General features: G+C 36.9%; 1 protein-coding gene across 10 annotated transcripts in view; it reads right to left on the bottom strand.

The window, feature by feature from the left end:
* Positions 1-16897, bottom strand: part of elfn1b (extracellular leucine-rich repeat and fibronectin type III domain containing 1b) — a 149808-nt gene extending 132911 nt beyond the window's left edge. For all 10 annotated transcript variants that reach the window (XR_012405457.1, XR_012405459.1, XR_011015245.2 and 7 more), the window contains exon 1: positions 16612-16897. The gene's annotated coding sequence lies outside the window, so the exon portion shown is untranslated. The remainder of the gene's footprint in view (positions 1-16611) is intronic.
* Positions 16898-17355: the final 458 nt, after the last annotated feature.

The raw sequence follows: 17355 nt of genomic DNA, 5'->3' as shown, positions 1-17355 counted from the left end.
TCGCCACAGCGGAATGAACCGCCAACTTATCCAGCAGGTTTTTACACAGCGGATACTCTTCCAGCCGCAACCCATCTCTGGTAAACATCCACACACACACACTTATACACTATGGACAATTTAGCCTACTCAATTCACCTGTACCGCATGTCTTTGGACTGTAGGGAAACCGGAGCACCCGGAGGAAACCCACGCGAACGCAGGGAGAACATGCACACTCCTCACAGAAATGAATAATTGAACGAACGAATGAACGAACGAACAAACAAACAAACGAACGAATGAACGAATGACTAAAACTGGAGGCTTTTTTTGTTATTTTCAGAAATCATGTTTCTACATGTTTTTTTTAATTTGTAAAATTTGTAAAAACTTTGATTATCTGAAATTCACTCTTCACATGCTCTTGATGATACTTTGATGATACTTTGAGGACATGTTTGCTGAGGCTGTGGATTAAACAAATTAATGTTAAAAATAAAATATTCGTTTTGTTTTTCCTGTATGTGTTTATTTTACTATCAAAGTGCTTGCAGCTTTGACATGCATTTTTATGAATCACCAAAAAGCAGCGATTCAAATAAGAGCTCTACTGAAGAAACAAGTCACTCACATAACCTGAGGGGGGAAATTAACAGCAAAGTTCATTTATGGATGAAGTCTCCCTTTAAGTCAGAGAAGCTGTGCAAAGTCAGAGAAGTCAAGTAAGATGGCCAGACTTGACTTCTCTAGAGACGTAAAGCATTCAGGTGAATCCAATTTTCCAAGCTGGTCCACTCAACTGGGTTGAAGGGGCTTTTTTTTCGTCCTCTTATAATCTCCTTTAAAGTTGCATTAAAGTTTCTGTGTAATAACCGACGTGTTGTATGTTTATGTTAACTTTTTATTTATGTTTAACAGATGCTTTTATTCAGCTTGGGCAGATAATTTCACCTGCAAGTTTCAACAGCATTTTCACTTGCAAGTTTAATTTAATTAGTTTAACACTTTACTAAAAGGTTTTATTATTGTAATAGTTAAGATGAATCAAGGGTAAACAACACATGTGCAAAGCATTGCTTCATCTTTTTAAAGTTAACTTTTAATGTTACAATTTAATTAAGAACTAGAAAAATTAAATTTCAGCAAAAAAAAAGTGAACTACAAAAATTATGTTGCAGCAACTAGAAAGAAATTTTAAGAACTAATAAAATAAGTCACAACAGCTAAAAAATTTAGGTTTTGAGAACTAGAAAAAAATAAGTTGCTGTGAAGTTATAAGCACAAAAAATATGTTTAAATCAGCAGCAACTATAAAAATTAAGTTGTGACAACTACAAAAATTATGCTGCAGCAACTAGAAAAAAGTAAGTTGCCGTAACTAGAAAAAAGTTATTATAGCTAAAAAATTAGGTTGCAGCAATTGGAGAATGTAAGTTAAGAGAACTAGAAAAAATAAGCAGTTGTAAACTTATAAGAACTAAAAAATGAAGTTACAGCAACTAGAAAAATTAAGTTGCAGCAGCTAGAAAATCAAGTTATGAGATCTACATTTACAATATTTTATACAAGAAGTATAAAATATTAAGTTTTGAAAGCTACAAAAACAAGTTGAAGAACAAGAAAAATTAAGTTACAGTAACTAAAAAATAATTTATATATTACAATAAAAGTTATGAGAAATATAAAAAATTAAGTTGCAGTGACTAAAAAAAGTTAAAATAATTTTAAAAAGTATACAATTAAGTTGAAGCAACTAAAATGTAAGCCAATCGAACTAAAAAAACTAAAAAAAAAAGTTCTTGTAAAGTTATTAAAACTAAAAAACTAAGTTGGACAATTAGAAAACTTGTGTTGCAGCAATTAGAAAATGAAATTGATAACTTCAACATTTAACTTATGAGAACAACAAAAAAACAGTTGAAGTAACTAGAAAAATTAAGCTACAGAAAAAGTAATTAGTAAAAAATAAGCAATGAGAAGTATAGAAAATTAAGTTGCAGTAACTAGAAAAAATAAGTTATGAGAACTACAACATTTTAGTTTTGAAAACTACAAAAACATAAGTTGACATAACTAGAAAATGTAAGTTATCGTAACTAGTAAAGAAAGGTATTTTAAGTAATGAACAGAGTGACATTATACATTAAGATCGTTTTAGTTAACATTAGTTAGTTTGTTCAATTAAAATGAATTAACGATGCGTGATTTTTGCACCTGTGTATATATACTCAGTGACATTTCATTTTTTTCACTTGGGTTTTGCAGTGCAATATAGTTACACAACATGCTTTTAATTATCATTATTAGTGACTGTGTCCGAAAGCTCTAAAATCTTGGCTTTGTAACAACCTAAGAGTAAGTCAGTAAGAGAAAGAGTAAATGATGACAGTTTTCTTGCGTGAACTCTTCCTTTAAAGCCAATTAAAATGACAAGTAGCTAAAATAAACAAGTCCTGCTATTCTGGTCCTCAAAGCCTGAGAACCACAGCAATTGCAAAGTTGTAATCATGCGCGACTGAAAGTGGGCAGGCCACTGGCAACACTTTAAGTCTATAGCAGTTTCTTTAATTAAATCTATGACAGCATTTCCGGAGGTTAAAAACAAGCATCATTGTGGATGTGCTCGAGGGGGGATGCTGGTAGGCCGTCCGTAGAGCTTCTACGCCTTAGGTTATTAAAAACCCAAAGGCGAAGAATAGATCTCCGCTAATGACAGGATTAAGAATAAGAGCCATTCATCTTTCGCAGATTTGCCCCACTGCGTTTAGGCGCTCTGTGCTAACTGCACAGGCTTTAATTGGCCCAGGCTGGAGACGAAAGATCCTCAATTAGACACTCAGTGGCGGATCTCCTGGGTTAAAGAACTGGTGCGGAACAAAAAAAACAGGCTTAAGACGTGCGGAAGTAAGAACAAAGAGAGCAAACAGCAAAAGAACCTTAAAGCTGACATGTACACACTTTCATCATTAAAAAGGGTCTCCTTGACATCGAAGCTTCGGCGAACCTTAGGGGTCCGACTTACGGCTTTTGTCTGATTAATGGCTGACTTTCTGGAATCGCCATCTTCTCTTTATGTTACCCGTCATGACTTTCAAAAGACCCTCACTGTGGCGCATCATGGTTAGCGTGTCAATGAGGACCTGAAGGTGAAGGAGGAGAATGGACAGCATCCAATATGTTGACAGGCTTTAATGAGATCATACTTCATCATTGACTTCACGGCTGACACCAACCACATGGTCCTAGTTGCGCACATCATTGGTGCATATTCCTGCAGAGGGCTCCTTATGCAACATCATAAGCAGGCAGAAAAGCATAGAGCCAACTGGGAGGTTTAAAATGAGGCAGAATGTAGGCTGTGACATTTAAAAAAAACTACACCAATTGACCCAGGAGATCAGGGTTTGTCTGGTGGGTCGTAGCACTTGGCACTTGCTGGCAGACACTGGGAATATGACATGCTAGAGAAAAGCCATGCTTGGAAAAAAACTAAAAGTTTTACTTTTTACATGTCGCCAATGAGATGGAATTGAATTTGAAGTTTCAAGTGATATTGGCAGTTTATTTGCAATGATATTTAAACATGTCATTTTAAACATTTGAGCATTAATAAATGCTATATATATTTCTGATTTCAAAGTACGTTTATATTTGGATTAGCTTTAGAATTTATATATATATATATATATATATATATATATATATATATATATATATATATATATATATATATATATATATATATATATGAGCAATATCACACGAGTAGCAGTGTGATATGGCTGTATATCGGCACTGGTGGGAGGCGTGCAATGGCATGAGGCCGCAGGCCCAGTGCCTTAGTGCCCCCACCAGTGCCGATATACAGTCATATTGCACTGCTACGAGTGTGATATTGCGTTTATACAACAGTTTGATGGCATAATTGTGTATATAAAAACAAAATTAAACACGGAAAGTTTCAAAAACCCTTTTGTATGTGGAACTACTTTCTTCCACATTGGATTCAAATCATAAGCTGACAGTTAAACAGTTGAGCAAGCATCTTTTAAACTTTAGATCTGTATATGTCTGCTTTTTGCTTTCTGTATGTGGGCGGAGTAATACACAAAGGGTAAAGAGGCTGTAGGAGTTCTAATATTGCAGAATATCGCATGGCTATCAGCCAATCAGATTTGAGAACCAGACAGAACTGTTGTGTATATATATATATATATATATATATATATATATATATATATATATATATATATATATATATATATATATATATAGGCTACAGCAGCAGAAGACCACACTGGGTGCCACTCGTGTTAGCCAAGAACAGGAAACTGAGGCTACAATTCACACAAGCTCACCAAAATTGGACAATAGAAGATTGGAAAAACATTGGCTGGTCTGATGAGTCTCGATTTCTGCTGCAACATTCGGATTGCAGAGGTCAGAATTTGGCATCAACAACATGAAAGCATGAATCCATCTTCCATTGTATCAATGGTTCAGGCTGGTAGTGATGGTCTAATGGTATGGATAATTTTTTTCTTGGCACACTTTGGGCTCATTAGTACCAATCCAATTGAGCATTGTGTCAATGACACAGCCTACTTGAGTATAGTTGCTGGCTATATCCATCCCTTTACATCCACAGTGTACCCATCTTATAATGGCTACTTCTAGCAGAATAGCACGCCAAGTCATAAAGCGCGAATCATCTCAGACTGGTTTCTTGAACATGACAATGAGTTAACTGTACTCAAATGGCCTCCACAATAACCTGAGCTCAAAAAGTAGGAGCAATAGGTAAAGCTGTCCCCACACAGCAAGAAGGTCGCTGGTTTGACTCGGCTGGATCAGTTGGCGTTTCTGTGTGGAGTTTGCAAGTTCTTCCTGCGTTTGCGTGGGTTTCCTCCGGTTGCTCCGGTTTCCCCCAAAGTCCAAAGACATGCAGTAAAGGTGAATTAGGTGGGCTGAATTGTCTGTAGTGTTTGAGTGTGTGTGGATGATTCCCAGGGATGGGTTGCAGCGGAAGGGCATACGCTGTGTAAAAACGTGCTGGATAAGTTGGCAGTTCATGCCGCTGTGGCGACCCCGGATTAATAAAGAGACTAAGCTGAAAAGAAAAAGTGAATGAATGAATGAATTGAGTGATAACATTTGAAGCGGGTGGTCCCACAACATACTTTCACTTCTGTCACTCGATGACCCTGTCAGAAAACTCTAGTGGCTGGGAATGACCTTTTTTGCAGTGTCTGGTATAATGTTAATGTTGTTTTCGTGTGTTTACATAAATGAATATGGCCACGGTTAAAATACAAGGTACAGTTATGAGCTTATTGCCACATTATATCAATATGGTAACATGATATCGTTGCCTTTAATGATTTCCTGAAGATAAATACAAAAAAATAGCAATAAATAATATTAAAATAACTACAGCAGTCTCCATCATCGATCTCATATGAAGTAAGAGCTTGCGATGACATATGATGACATGTGCGGCTGTTGTAGGGCTGTTCGATTTTTCAGGGGTAAAAATTTGAAGTCCTAACCCTTCACACTAATAATAGGGGTAAAAAATAGAATTGGGATTGGTCCTGGATTAAAATGTAGAGATATTTTAACCCTAGTTTCTGCATAATTGTATTTTAAAATCTGATGACACTTTGAAGAGCCTAAACTTTCTCTTCGTGCGTTCTCTTTTGTACCCTTTTCAATTCATCAATGCAACCCGTTGTATTTTAAAAAGCTGATTCTTTTTTTTCCTCCAAAGGCCTCATCATTCCTCTTTGACAAGCTAAGCATGCTTCACGAGTCATGCTAAATTATAACACAGTTTCTCATTCACTTACAGCCAATTTGCATGCATAAAAAATGTGTAAAATATTCATAACTATGTAAGTAGGTCAAAAGGTGGACACGGTATTAATCGCTTTTTTCCACGAGATTGTGTCCTCGGCCTGTGTGGCGTGAGTGTGGGAGACCTCTGTTCTGAGTGGATCTGTTGCGCATTAAATCAAGGCAATGTCAGGAAATATTGACCCAATACGTAGAGAGACATAAAGGGTCATAATGTCAAGAATGTACAATGAATCCGCCACAGCTGTTGTGTATTCGGCAAGGTCAATGCCTGAAGATTGACGAGCAGGGTTTGATTTCTGTTATCAGTATGTATGATAAGTGAGGGCCACGCTGACGCCGAGCAATAACTCCTTGATTACACAGCGCGTCTGTCATCACAATCTGAAAGTGACTCTAACAAGCTCTGCGGTGAGCTGGGGAATACACTCTTTTATGAGCTCGGAGCCAAGCGAGACGCGAGGTGCCGTTTGATGCCGGAGCCGGTAATGAGCGCGTCCAATGTCGCACGCTACCACGTCCATCAAAGTCAGGGGAAACCATAGCAACGCTACATCTCTGATAGCACAACGCCTTGCCTTTTTAAGGGCTGCAATCACATTTACAGAAGATGAGAGTGTAATGATACTGAAGGTGGCAGTGGTGAGACTCAATATTTGTAATGGCAGATGATGCAATTCCTCATCTCATCCCACTTGATGTGTTCTAACAAGAGGTTTGCAGTGACAGGCAATTTTTCTGACCAAGGTAAAAATGCTGAGCGATATGACACAGCTGTTGGGCATAGCTGAGTGTATTTGATGTCTTACGTACATGTTAGCGCTAGTAGGAGTTAACATCAAGTCCAAAGAGTTGAATCAGAGGGGTTATAGTACATGTGGATACCAAAAAGCTGGATTTGGGAAAAACAAGGTTGCACTAGCTGTGTGAGGGTAAATAATTATGTGTCTATTTCCATCCATTCTTCAAACCTATATAGACTCTTTTCACACTTCTAATATTCTCAGAAGCCTAAAGGTGACCCTGGACTATAAACAGGGGCAGACTGGCTATCTGGCAGACCGGGCAGTTTTACTTTGGACTGACGTACTTTTTGGGCCGGGCTGATCATCTTTTTTATGATCTGATTGGCCCTTAAAACACTTAAAAGACTGTCCTTTTTTCTGTCAAATTAATTGATGATACTGTTATCCGTGACGCTCTGAAAGTAAGATGTTTCTTTTTCGGACAGACTTACCCATGTGACAATCTACAGCCCATTGGTTTGTTATGTTATTGACATTGGGCTGACCCAATCACAAACTTCCATTTTGGGCTCTGTGTAAGCGTGCAACGTCGGTGTGTATTTGTCAAAATAGTCGAGAGTCACTCCTGTTTCTCACCCTATATGCACTCGTATGGAGAGCAGAAGCGGTGAGCAGGCATTTGCCTTTTGCATCTGCAGTGCTCATCAGAATGATAACTGTTGCACAGATCAATATATTCGTGTCTATTCGATCTAGTCCCCTACCTTTTTACTTTTCATCTGCACCAAGGCCCATGGCAACTTCCTCATATGCTGTTTCATTAACCATTTTACAAATGATATCCATCCTAAAGAACTGTATGCTTCTCAAGCTCTTTGAGGAGTGTCATTCATGTATTTTAAGATGCACTCGGTCAGAAGACATGAGATATCCTGACATTTTGTTTTTGACCGTCAGCTTGATTTATTTTTGATTTATTTTTGATTACTTTTGTAGTTCGGGCCCAAACAGATATTTGTTGCATTTTTTTTTTTTTTAGGTTCATTTGATAGACTATATAACATATTTAAGCTATGCAAGATGTTTCATTGTTGAGTCAAACATTTTTAAGGCTCTCTGAAACATAGCTTTTCTTATTTATCTTTATTTTGAGAATCAACATTAACTGTGTGCATCACACACAATAATTAATATAGGTTCCCTCAAAACACACAGGCACACACAAGATGGACTTCCAGGGTGGAATAGAATTTTATAATAATAATAAAAAAATTTTTTTAAGTTTTTAATTTGTTAACTCTCATTATTTCCTATATATGGCTTTTGTGCTTTTATAGAATAGGAGTTGGTAAACATATTCAAGGGCGTAAACAGATGGGTAACATTTTGATTAAATGAAGTGGGCCGCTCTGGCCCAAAATGCCATGGCTGATTTTTTGTCCCAGTCCAGCCCTGTCTATAAAACCCATACTAAGCAAGGATGGGCAAAAGTACATTGAAATGTATTTAAGAATAAAATAACAAATACGTTTTTACATGAAAACTACAAAGTACAATTTTGTGTGTGTAAAAATAAACTACCAAAATACAGCAGCCACTACAAGTGTTAAAATTAAAATACAGTATTTTGTATTGTGAGAATACTACACAATAATTTTTCATGGGAGTATCACATTTCTTCACAAACGTTCTATCAATAGAAATATTTGATCTATCCCTTTATTCATCAAGGGTCGCCACAGCAGAATGAACCACCAACTTATGTTTTACACAGCTTCCAGCTGCAACCAAGTACTGGGAAACACATTCATACACACACATGCACTACAGCCAATCCACGCCAACAGGGAAAGAACATGCGAAGTCCACTCAGAAATTCCAACTGACCCAGCCGGAACTTGAACCAGCAACCTTCTTACTGTGAGGCAACAGTGCTAACCATTGAGCCATTGTGCGGCCGAACATAGTATTTACTTAATGTTCTAAATTTTCTAATACTCTAACCCACACAATTTATTTTTGGCTATTGCCAAAATATACTAATGCAACATAAGACTGGCTTTGTGGTCCAGACTCACATAGTGATCCTAGTTGGGAAATGTTACATGGAGGTGAATGAAAATATATTTGCCCCAACAGATAAACACACAAAGACATTTAAATGACAGAACTGGGTAGCAACTGACTACATCAATTCTATATTATGTAATCAGATTACAGAAATGAAATACTACTTAGATTAGATTACATTTGAACATTCTACAATCATATTACAGTTACTTTATTGATGACATTTACATGCACTCTCAAAATACAATTAAAGTAGGATTAAGGCCATATACTGATAAAATGTTACCTCGTACTTTTTTGACCAAACAGAAGACAGCCATAATAACCATAATTACTTTAATCTATGTGGTGTACTCTGGTATTAAACAAGCATCTAAACATCACATTATTACCGCTCTGATCAAAGTGTGCATGAGCTTGGATGTACACAGATGGCATGAGCTGTTCAAGCAACTTTATAAATGAACTCAATGACACTATTCTAATGTTTTGACTGTCAATACAGTTCACTGCACAGTTACTGCTGGAGAGTGGATGAATGCATTTTCTTTCCTTGTATTTTTAGATCAATACAGTACAAAAGAATTCAATCTATGTGACATGGTTGGTCAAAAGTAATCTAAAAGTAATCAAGTATGTAGTCAGATTACATTGCCTAAAATGTATATTCTAGAGTTTCTCAACTGGGGAGTGGGTCAAAAGTGGGTCGCAAAAGGTTTCGAGTGGGTCGTAAGATGCAGACTTTGATTTTGAAAGGCATTTGAAAGCTGCTGGTGCTTCTGTCAGAAGTGGTACATGTGTGTGAGTGAAACATGGAAAAAAGGCTGTGTGAAATGGGATGCAGCAGTCAAAAGGGTCTATTTCATTTACAGCGGAAGAAATGCAGAAAGCTGTAAAAACGTGAGTGGTTTCACTGATGGCAGGCTTGTGCATCCAAAGATCCTATGTCATCACCAATGAACTATAATGTCTAAGTAATCTACGAAGCACAGCTTCCCATAGGAGGAAAAAATAAATGAGAGAATTCGATTCAAGAGGTCAGAAGAGAATAATGTGTCGAATCTGCCACGAGTGTATTAGAAGCTCTCACACAGCAGCATAGTTTCCTGAAATATAACAGTAATATAACACTGAAGTAAAGTACACTGAAAAAATAATGTCTGCAAAATTCTTGCAGGCAATTCATTCATGTTGAATTTAAACATCCTAATTAAATTTAGTAATGTTCAACTTAATTTGTTTGCCTAAATAAATTTACAACCACTTACCTTTAAAAAAATTGAGTAAGGGTATAAATGTGCATTCAAATTTGTGAAAAGTTAAATTGTTAAGATCTACAATGCTAATAAGTCTGGAAATGGGTCGCCACAGTCTGAAATTCTGAATCAAATAAGTACATTTTACTCCAAAATCATTACATTACCTGACTTGAGCATTTAAATATCCTATTTTTGTGATTTGACATTATGATTTGTTAATAATGTTTTATAAATGGATTGTTTATAAGGACTAAGCTATTAATATATAATACATTATTAACACATTGAAGTCAGGTAGGACAACAAATCACATCCACATAGTAAAATTCTGTTGAGTGGTATCAGTGCGTGATATCAGCATTTCATGTATAATACAAGTATGAATATTTTAACCAAGTATCGACGCTATGTATTGGCATCTCTAATATATACTGTTAAAGTCAGAATTATTGGCTTTGATTTTTTTTTTCTTTTTAATATTTCCAAAATTATGTAAAAAAAATGCAAGGAAATTTTCACAGTATGTCTGATAATATTTTTTTTCTTCTGGAGAAAGTCTTATTTGTTTGATTTCAGCTGGAATAAAAGGAGTTTTTTTATGTTTTAAAAAAACATTTTAAGGCCAGAATTATTAGCCCCTTTAAGCTATATATTTTTTTTGATAGTCTACAGAACAAACCATCACTATGCTATAACTTGCCTAATTACCCTAACCTGCCTAGCTAACCTAATTAATCCAGTCAAGCCTTTAAATGTCACTTTAAGCTGTATAGAAGTGTCTTGAAAAATATCTAGTCAAATATTATTTACTGTCATCATGGCAGAGATTAAAATAAGTTATTAGAAATGAGTTATTAAAACTATTATGCTTAGAAATGTGTTGAAAAAAAATCTTCTCTCCAATAAACAGAAATTGGGGGGCCTATAATTCTGACTTTAACTGTACATTTACAAAATATCATCTCCCCCAGAAAAAAAGCAATGCAGATGAGTTGGAACGCCCTGTGGATGAGTAAATGATGATTTTCATTGCATGTAACAAATCCTGTCACTTTTCACCCAGCCAAAAAAGATCTCTGCTTTGGATTACAGTATACACTGATGGCACACAAACACACCTAGTCATTGTCATGCTGCAAGTTCAAACTGTCTGGAAGCTAAACTGACTAAGCTTTCCATTTCACTGGTCTTCTTCTGACCATCAAAGGGTACCCATATTGTCAGACACTCAGGCTACTAGTTTAAGCCGTTCTGCCAAAAATCATCTCTCATGAATGCAAGTAGGGCAGCCGTCTGAATCTGATGAGAATGGGCAAAAAAATAAAAAGTAAGAGAGAGAGAGTCTTTCCTTAGAAACGGGGAACTTTGATCTCTGAGCAGTTCCCACATTTCTGCATTACAACTGTGCATTACGTTACATTGCCCTGATTTTAAAATTCATTGGTTTGAAAGAATATTTGATAACGTGCAAATCTGCAAAACATGAACACGAATAGGTTACTATTTTAGAAGCCAGCATTTCCAGTGCGTACCTACTGATTTTGCCAAGTGCTAGTTGTCCTGAGACTAATACCCCATTTACACGGGTCGTCAGCGTCAAAGCTTCCCATTCCCTTTGAATGGGTGACGTCAGGTGTTGCCGAACTGCATTGTGGATCCGTCAGCGCCGTTTCAGAGGCGTTGCTCGCTGCAGAAGTTGGGATTTGCTCAACTTTTCAAGCACCGATGGAAGCGTCAGCCAATCAGATCGCTGTATGCAAATACACCAGCTAGACAGTGGCATATTGCTGACTGAATTTCATTGGCTGACGTTGATATGACGATCGCAACAGCCCCAACTTCAGACACGCCTTCAGTCAAGAGTTGATGCTGAAGCCCCGTGTAATATATTTATTAAGACGCAGTATGGAGCTAATAATATGCCAAAACAATCTGAATTGAATTTGAATTGTGTTAATTTGAATTAGACAATTATAATTTAATAAATCTGAATTCTTTTATGCCGTTAAAATAGTTTTTGATTTCAATTTCTTTTTTTGAATTAAAATTTTATAAATTGAATATTGAACATCTGAAATGTAAGACAACAGAATTTTTCAAGACAATTTTCTTTATAAATGTATTTTTAAACTTCAGATTTTTTTCTGGATTTCTAGACTGCAGATATCAGGTTTATAAAAATACAGCTTCAGGTTTTCAAGATGAAAAAAATTCTAAACATCAAATTTAATATTCTGATATTCAAAACCAGAAATTCAGATCGTGAAATTGAGATTCAGCAGAAAGTAGGTCAGAGGTGATCAGTCTGCAGAAAAATGGTGTCCTCCTGAGCCTCACATACACCAGTAAATTCTTACATACACCACTCAATTTCTTCATCTTGAACATTTGAAACTGTATTTTTATAAACCCATTATCTGCAGTCAGAACAATTCAGAAAACAAAAAAATCTGAATTTTTAAAATACATTAATAAAACAAAATCAGGCTTGAAAAATTTAGCTGTCTTGCATTTCAGATGTTCAATATTCAAGTTACGAAATTCAAATTCAAAATAACAAAAATCTAATTCAAAACAAGAAATTCAAACAAAAAAACTATGTTGAAGGCATACTGATTTATTAAATCACAATTGTCAGTAATAAAAATGAACACAATTGAAATTCAGATTGTTTTGGCATATTATTAGCTCCATAACACAGTGACAACAACTCCATCAGCCAATCAAACATTGTCACGTCATAAATATGTGCCCTCTGATGCATAAACATACAAATTTTAAAAAATACAAACAAAAACTCTGCCATTTTTATCAGAGAAGAGGGCAAGTAAAAAGGTAAGATCACTAGTTTTCTTTTATTAATTTACAGAAGTAGTAATGATCATAAAATTCATGTCTTTATGGATTTGCCCCTTGTTTGCCATGCTGCTCAACCGTTTGTGTAATTTACTTTCTGTTTATAATATAAAAAGCTAACAAATATTGTTTTACATTTTTTTAATAGTGTGCCAAGCTATCATGCTGTCACGCCCAGGGTCTCTCAGGAAGGCAAAGGATCGCAGGAATTATCAAACACGTAGATTTATTGATAAACACTCACATGAAGGACATAGGAAATACAGGCAACTCAGGAACGACATGAGGTGTAGACAGACATCACTAAGAATACCAGACAACAACTAAACCAAACTAAGGGGCATACAGTAAATACACAAGGACATAATGACACTGGTGATACACAGGCGAGAAACACAGGTGGAACTGATGAACATAATGAAACGGCGGGAAACAGAACAAAGAAGCACATGGGGAAGGTCACATGATGAAAACACAGGGGCCTGACACAAAAGCAACTAAACGTAGCCTTTTGCTAACTTATAGCGACTGTAATTTTTTATATTCGTTCTGTTTTTAGCATATATTATGTCAATTTTATTTAAATACAAGTGCCTGAAATGCAGAATAGTTTAGTTTAGTCACGTTTGATAGCTAGGCACACTGATAAAAAATTAAAAACAATATTTGTTAGCTTGTTTTGGAATTTTAGCCATATTTTCTTTTTTTGAATTTGGACATTTTTGCAGACTCTGAAGGGGGCACATAATGATGACGTGATAATGTTTGATTGGCTGATGGAGTTGTTGTCCCTGGATCATTCTAAAATATATTGATCTCAGGACAACTAGCGCTTGGCAAAATCAGGACATGCATCCAGCACCACACACTTCTGTGTAGACGACAAAGCTTTTGTATGTTTTTTCTAATGAGTAGCATGACTCAGTGAACTGGCTAAATGGTTATGCGAAGAGGCTGTTATCTGAATGTTGTGTAATAAGCTTCAAATTTCTTTTTTATCTATAGCTAACGAACTTGTTTATCTCATTAAGACCAATAGCTGAGTTGCTCAGGATCAGACTATATAGGGTTCATGTTTTTAAGTGCCCCATTATGCTTTTTCTGAGAAATAGCTATGCTCTGATTGGTTAAATGCCCAGTCTATTGTGATTGATGAACTGCTTTAAGAACAGGTCATAAACTGTAGGATGATTACCAGCATCTAATTGGATTTGCTTTGCAATGGTTTTGTATATCAATCCAGAGTCCAGAGATGAAACCAACCCAGACTCATTCTGATTACGTACCCCTATATACATTGTTGGGGAGAGCAAAATACATCTCAGGAGCTACATTTTTTTTTATTTTTTTTGCTTTTTTTTGTTTTCGTGAATCCACTGGAGGCTGCTGTGTACACTTTTTTAGACCTCAAATTTCTCTCGCGAGTGCCATTCATGCCTGCTGTTCTCACGTAAATCCACCACAGTCCGCTGTCAACTGACTGACTGACTGACCAACCGAGCGATACCTCCATCCTTCCCCCTCCCTAAACCCAACCAATAGTGTTTTAAAACAGACCGATTGATTTGCCCACCTCTTTCCTAAACCCAATTTCAGTGTTTTTAGAAGCAATCCAGAAAATTAAACACCCTTTCCTGATTTTTACCATGTTTTTTACAATTTTACCACATTCTCACCCTGTTATTTATTTGTTTATTTATTTATTTGGCTTCTATTTTTGTCGTAACTGCTTTCTGAAACCATTTTTCTCCTGACTCTAACCCCTTCGTCGTGACCAATGCCGCTCTGCATCTCAAGTCCACCGACGTACGTGTTGAGCTACTGGGCAAACTGGTAACAGGGGAAAAGCCGTCCAGTAAGCGGTCAGCTCTATTTACATAGTTGGCAGTCTCCAAAAATGTGTATAGGGCTACATTTTCATAATGAGTCTGTGTTGGATGAAACATTATAAAAACTCAATCCAAACCATCAATGCAAGCATGACTTGAGCAAGTCAAGAATGTAAAATGTCAGTTTGTGCTAGTGCTGTACAATACATCATTTAAGCATCGATATCGCACATCACAAAAATATGCAATACAGATTGGCTATGAAGAGTGCGTTTGTATCATCAGTAATTAAGACTGCTGGTGAAACGAATATAAAATACACGACGTGGAGAGGTAATTTGATAAAAAAAATAACAACAATATTTTTTTGCTATGGCTTAAATAAAGTTTATAACACAAAAACAGCATTACGCACGCATATTATTACTGTTCTGTGTCAGTTAAATCAGTTGACTGTTGAAATTCAAAGTTTTTAACCCAACTGGTTAAGTTATTAAACAAATAACTTAATAAAGGTTAAAATAACCCAACAAAACACCAAATATTTAACCCAACTTGCTGAGTTATTAAAAAAACAATAAAGGTTCAAAATTACCCCAAAAAAGCTCCAAATATTTTTAACTCAAAGGTTGGGTTATAGCTTTTTTTAAAGTATATTTAAGGCATAAAATGGGCACTTTAATGGTCCCCTGGCTCTCCAATGGAAAATTAATCACCAAACAAACAAGGTGCCTTTGCAAGGTCTCGGTTCAATTATTAGCTACATACAGTAGCCTCACATTTAAGATGCCTTTATTCAAATAAGGTCAGAATATTATTTTCCCATAACATATTCTCTCTTGTTTGTGATTGAAATATGATTTCAAATGTTCATGTCTGTATGAAATGAGCCAGAATTGATTCATGAGACGGACTTCATATGCCAAGCAACAGCAGGCTCTGTCCAGCGTTCTGAAAAGCGTTACTGTGTATTGATCTCACTCCGGATGAAGCTTGCGCCACTGGCGTTCTTGCGTTCTGTCTGCGCAATTTTTAATTATTGATTTATGCAGCGTATGCAAGTTATAGGCTACATCACAAGACGTCCCCGGGAGAACTAGTCTATGTCTTATCGTATGTGCGATATGTTAATCTTGAGGTGAAGTGATAATTACAGTCCCTGCTTATAGTCTGGCGACATGATCCGTTCGTTGTAACGGAAAGTGCGGTGTACTGTTGCTACGGTTACTGCCTCAGGAGAACGCAGAGGTTAATCATGATTGTGAAAAGTTGCTTCTACATGTTGCTTATCTATTATATATAATTAAACCACCTAAATGTAGCCTACTCTGTAAGATCTCTTGACAATGTGTTTGATTGACAGCCTTGGAGAGGTTTGTTAAAGCCCTGAGATTAACCACCAACCTCATAATTCTTTGGTATGGACGTCAGACGATTTTTCTCTCTTTTTTGCCAGTTAAATCTCGCTTCTCAGCATGAGTACTGCGACTTAAGTCAGTTCAACTGCTTAACTTCCAAACACCTGCGATCCGTTCTGTTTCGTTGCGCTCCTCCTTGGCGCTTGCCAACGCAAGAACGCGTCCCGTATGAACGGCCCCTTTACTAAACAGCAGCGTTTACTTTTTGCATTCAGCCCGTTTCGTTTTGTGTCCTACATTTGCCGCTTGCTTACAATCTAATTGGTATCGCATGACGAGACAGCACTGTATCGAGAAGCTCAGTGGTCTCGCTTGGATCGGAAGCAGTCGCAAAGGAGTAGCCCAACTCTGAATACTAATTTCCTCATGCCCTTCGGTATAAGACGGCCTTGATACAGGTAGAGAGCTGAAATGGAATAGGGAAAGGCTAAATAGACCAGCTGCTATGACCGGTGCGTGGAATCCATTGAAACAGATGTGCAATCGATGAGTGAAAATCAATTCAAGAGATCAATGCGTTATCGACATACAGAGTTAGCTAGAAGAATAGTAGGAATGTTCATCGCCTGGTATTTAATGCAACTTGCTGCCTTACCTTTATGACGACAAGGTTTTGTGATGGGAGAGTGTTGGTCTGTAGATCTCATCCACTTCCGAACTGCAAAATCCAGCACTGCGGACGCGTCCGGGTACCAAGCAGCAAATGCCCGCTGCTGGAACAAACCACTGCGGCAGCTACAAATCTCCCGGTCCGGAGGAGCACACGGTCATTAATTCGAGTCTAACGCGTGATGGAGAGTTGGTATTTTTTCCACCTTCGTCCCGTGTTTATCCCGCTCTGAGCCAGAGTGCCTGTACTTCTCACCACCAAGCGGTGGACTGAGCAGCAACCAGTCAGATGCTGTCAGACACACACACACGCTGAGAGAGGGTGTGTGCGGGGAGGTGGGGTGATTGGCAGGTTGTTATTATCCCCGTTGTGGGGAATAAGATTATAGCAGCATTATTTTGGGGGTTTTCAGTTTTGAAATCTTCATTCTAAAACTAGAAGCGTTTAGACTTTACAGTAACCTCCACACAGCTTACAATACTTAATACATTATTAGACCACCACCCAGATTAGACCACCAAATAGGCTAAGGTTTGCAATTTAGCTGACCTTCATATTTAACTTTTCATCTTTTTGTAATGTTTAATCCAGCAGTATACACTCACCTGCCACTTAATTATGTACACCTGTTCAATTGCTCGTTAACACAAATTTCTAATCAGCCAATCACATGGAAGCAACTCAATGCATTTAGGCATGTAGACATGGTAAAGACATCTGCTGCAGTTC

The sequence above is a fragment of the Danio rerio genome, chromosome 1 (assembly GCF_049306965.1).
Source record: "Danio rerio strain Tuebingen ecotype United States chromosome 1, GRCz12tu, whole genome shotgun sequence".
Taxonomy (NCBI): domain Eukaryota; kingdom Metazoa; phylum Chordata; class Actinopteri; order Cypriniformes; family Danionidae; genus Danio; species Danio rerio.
Note: the sequence above shows the minus strand (reverse complement) of the source record. Positions and strands in the feature narration are given on the sequence as shown.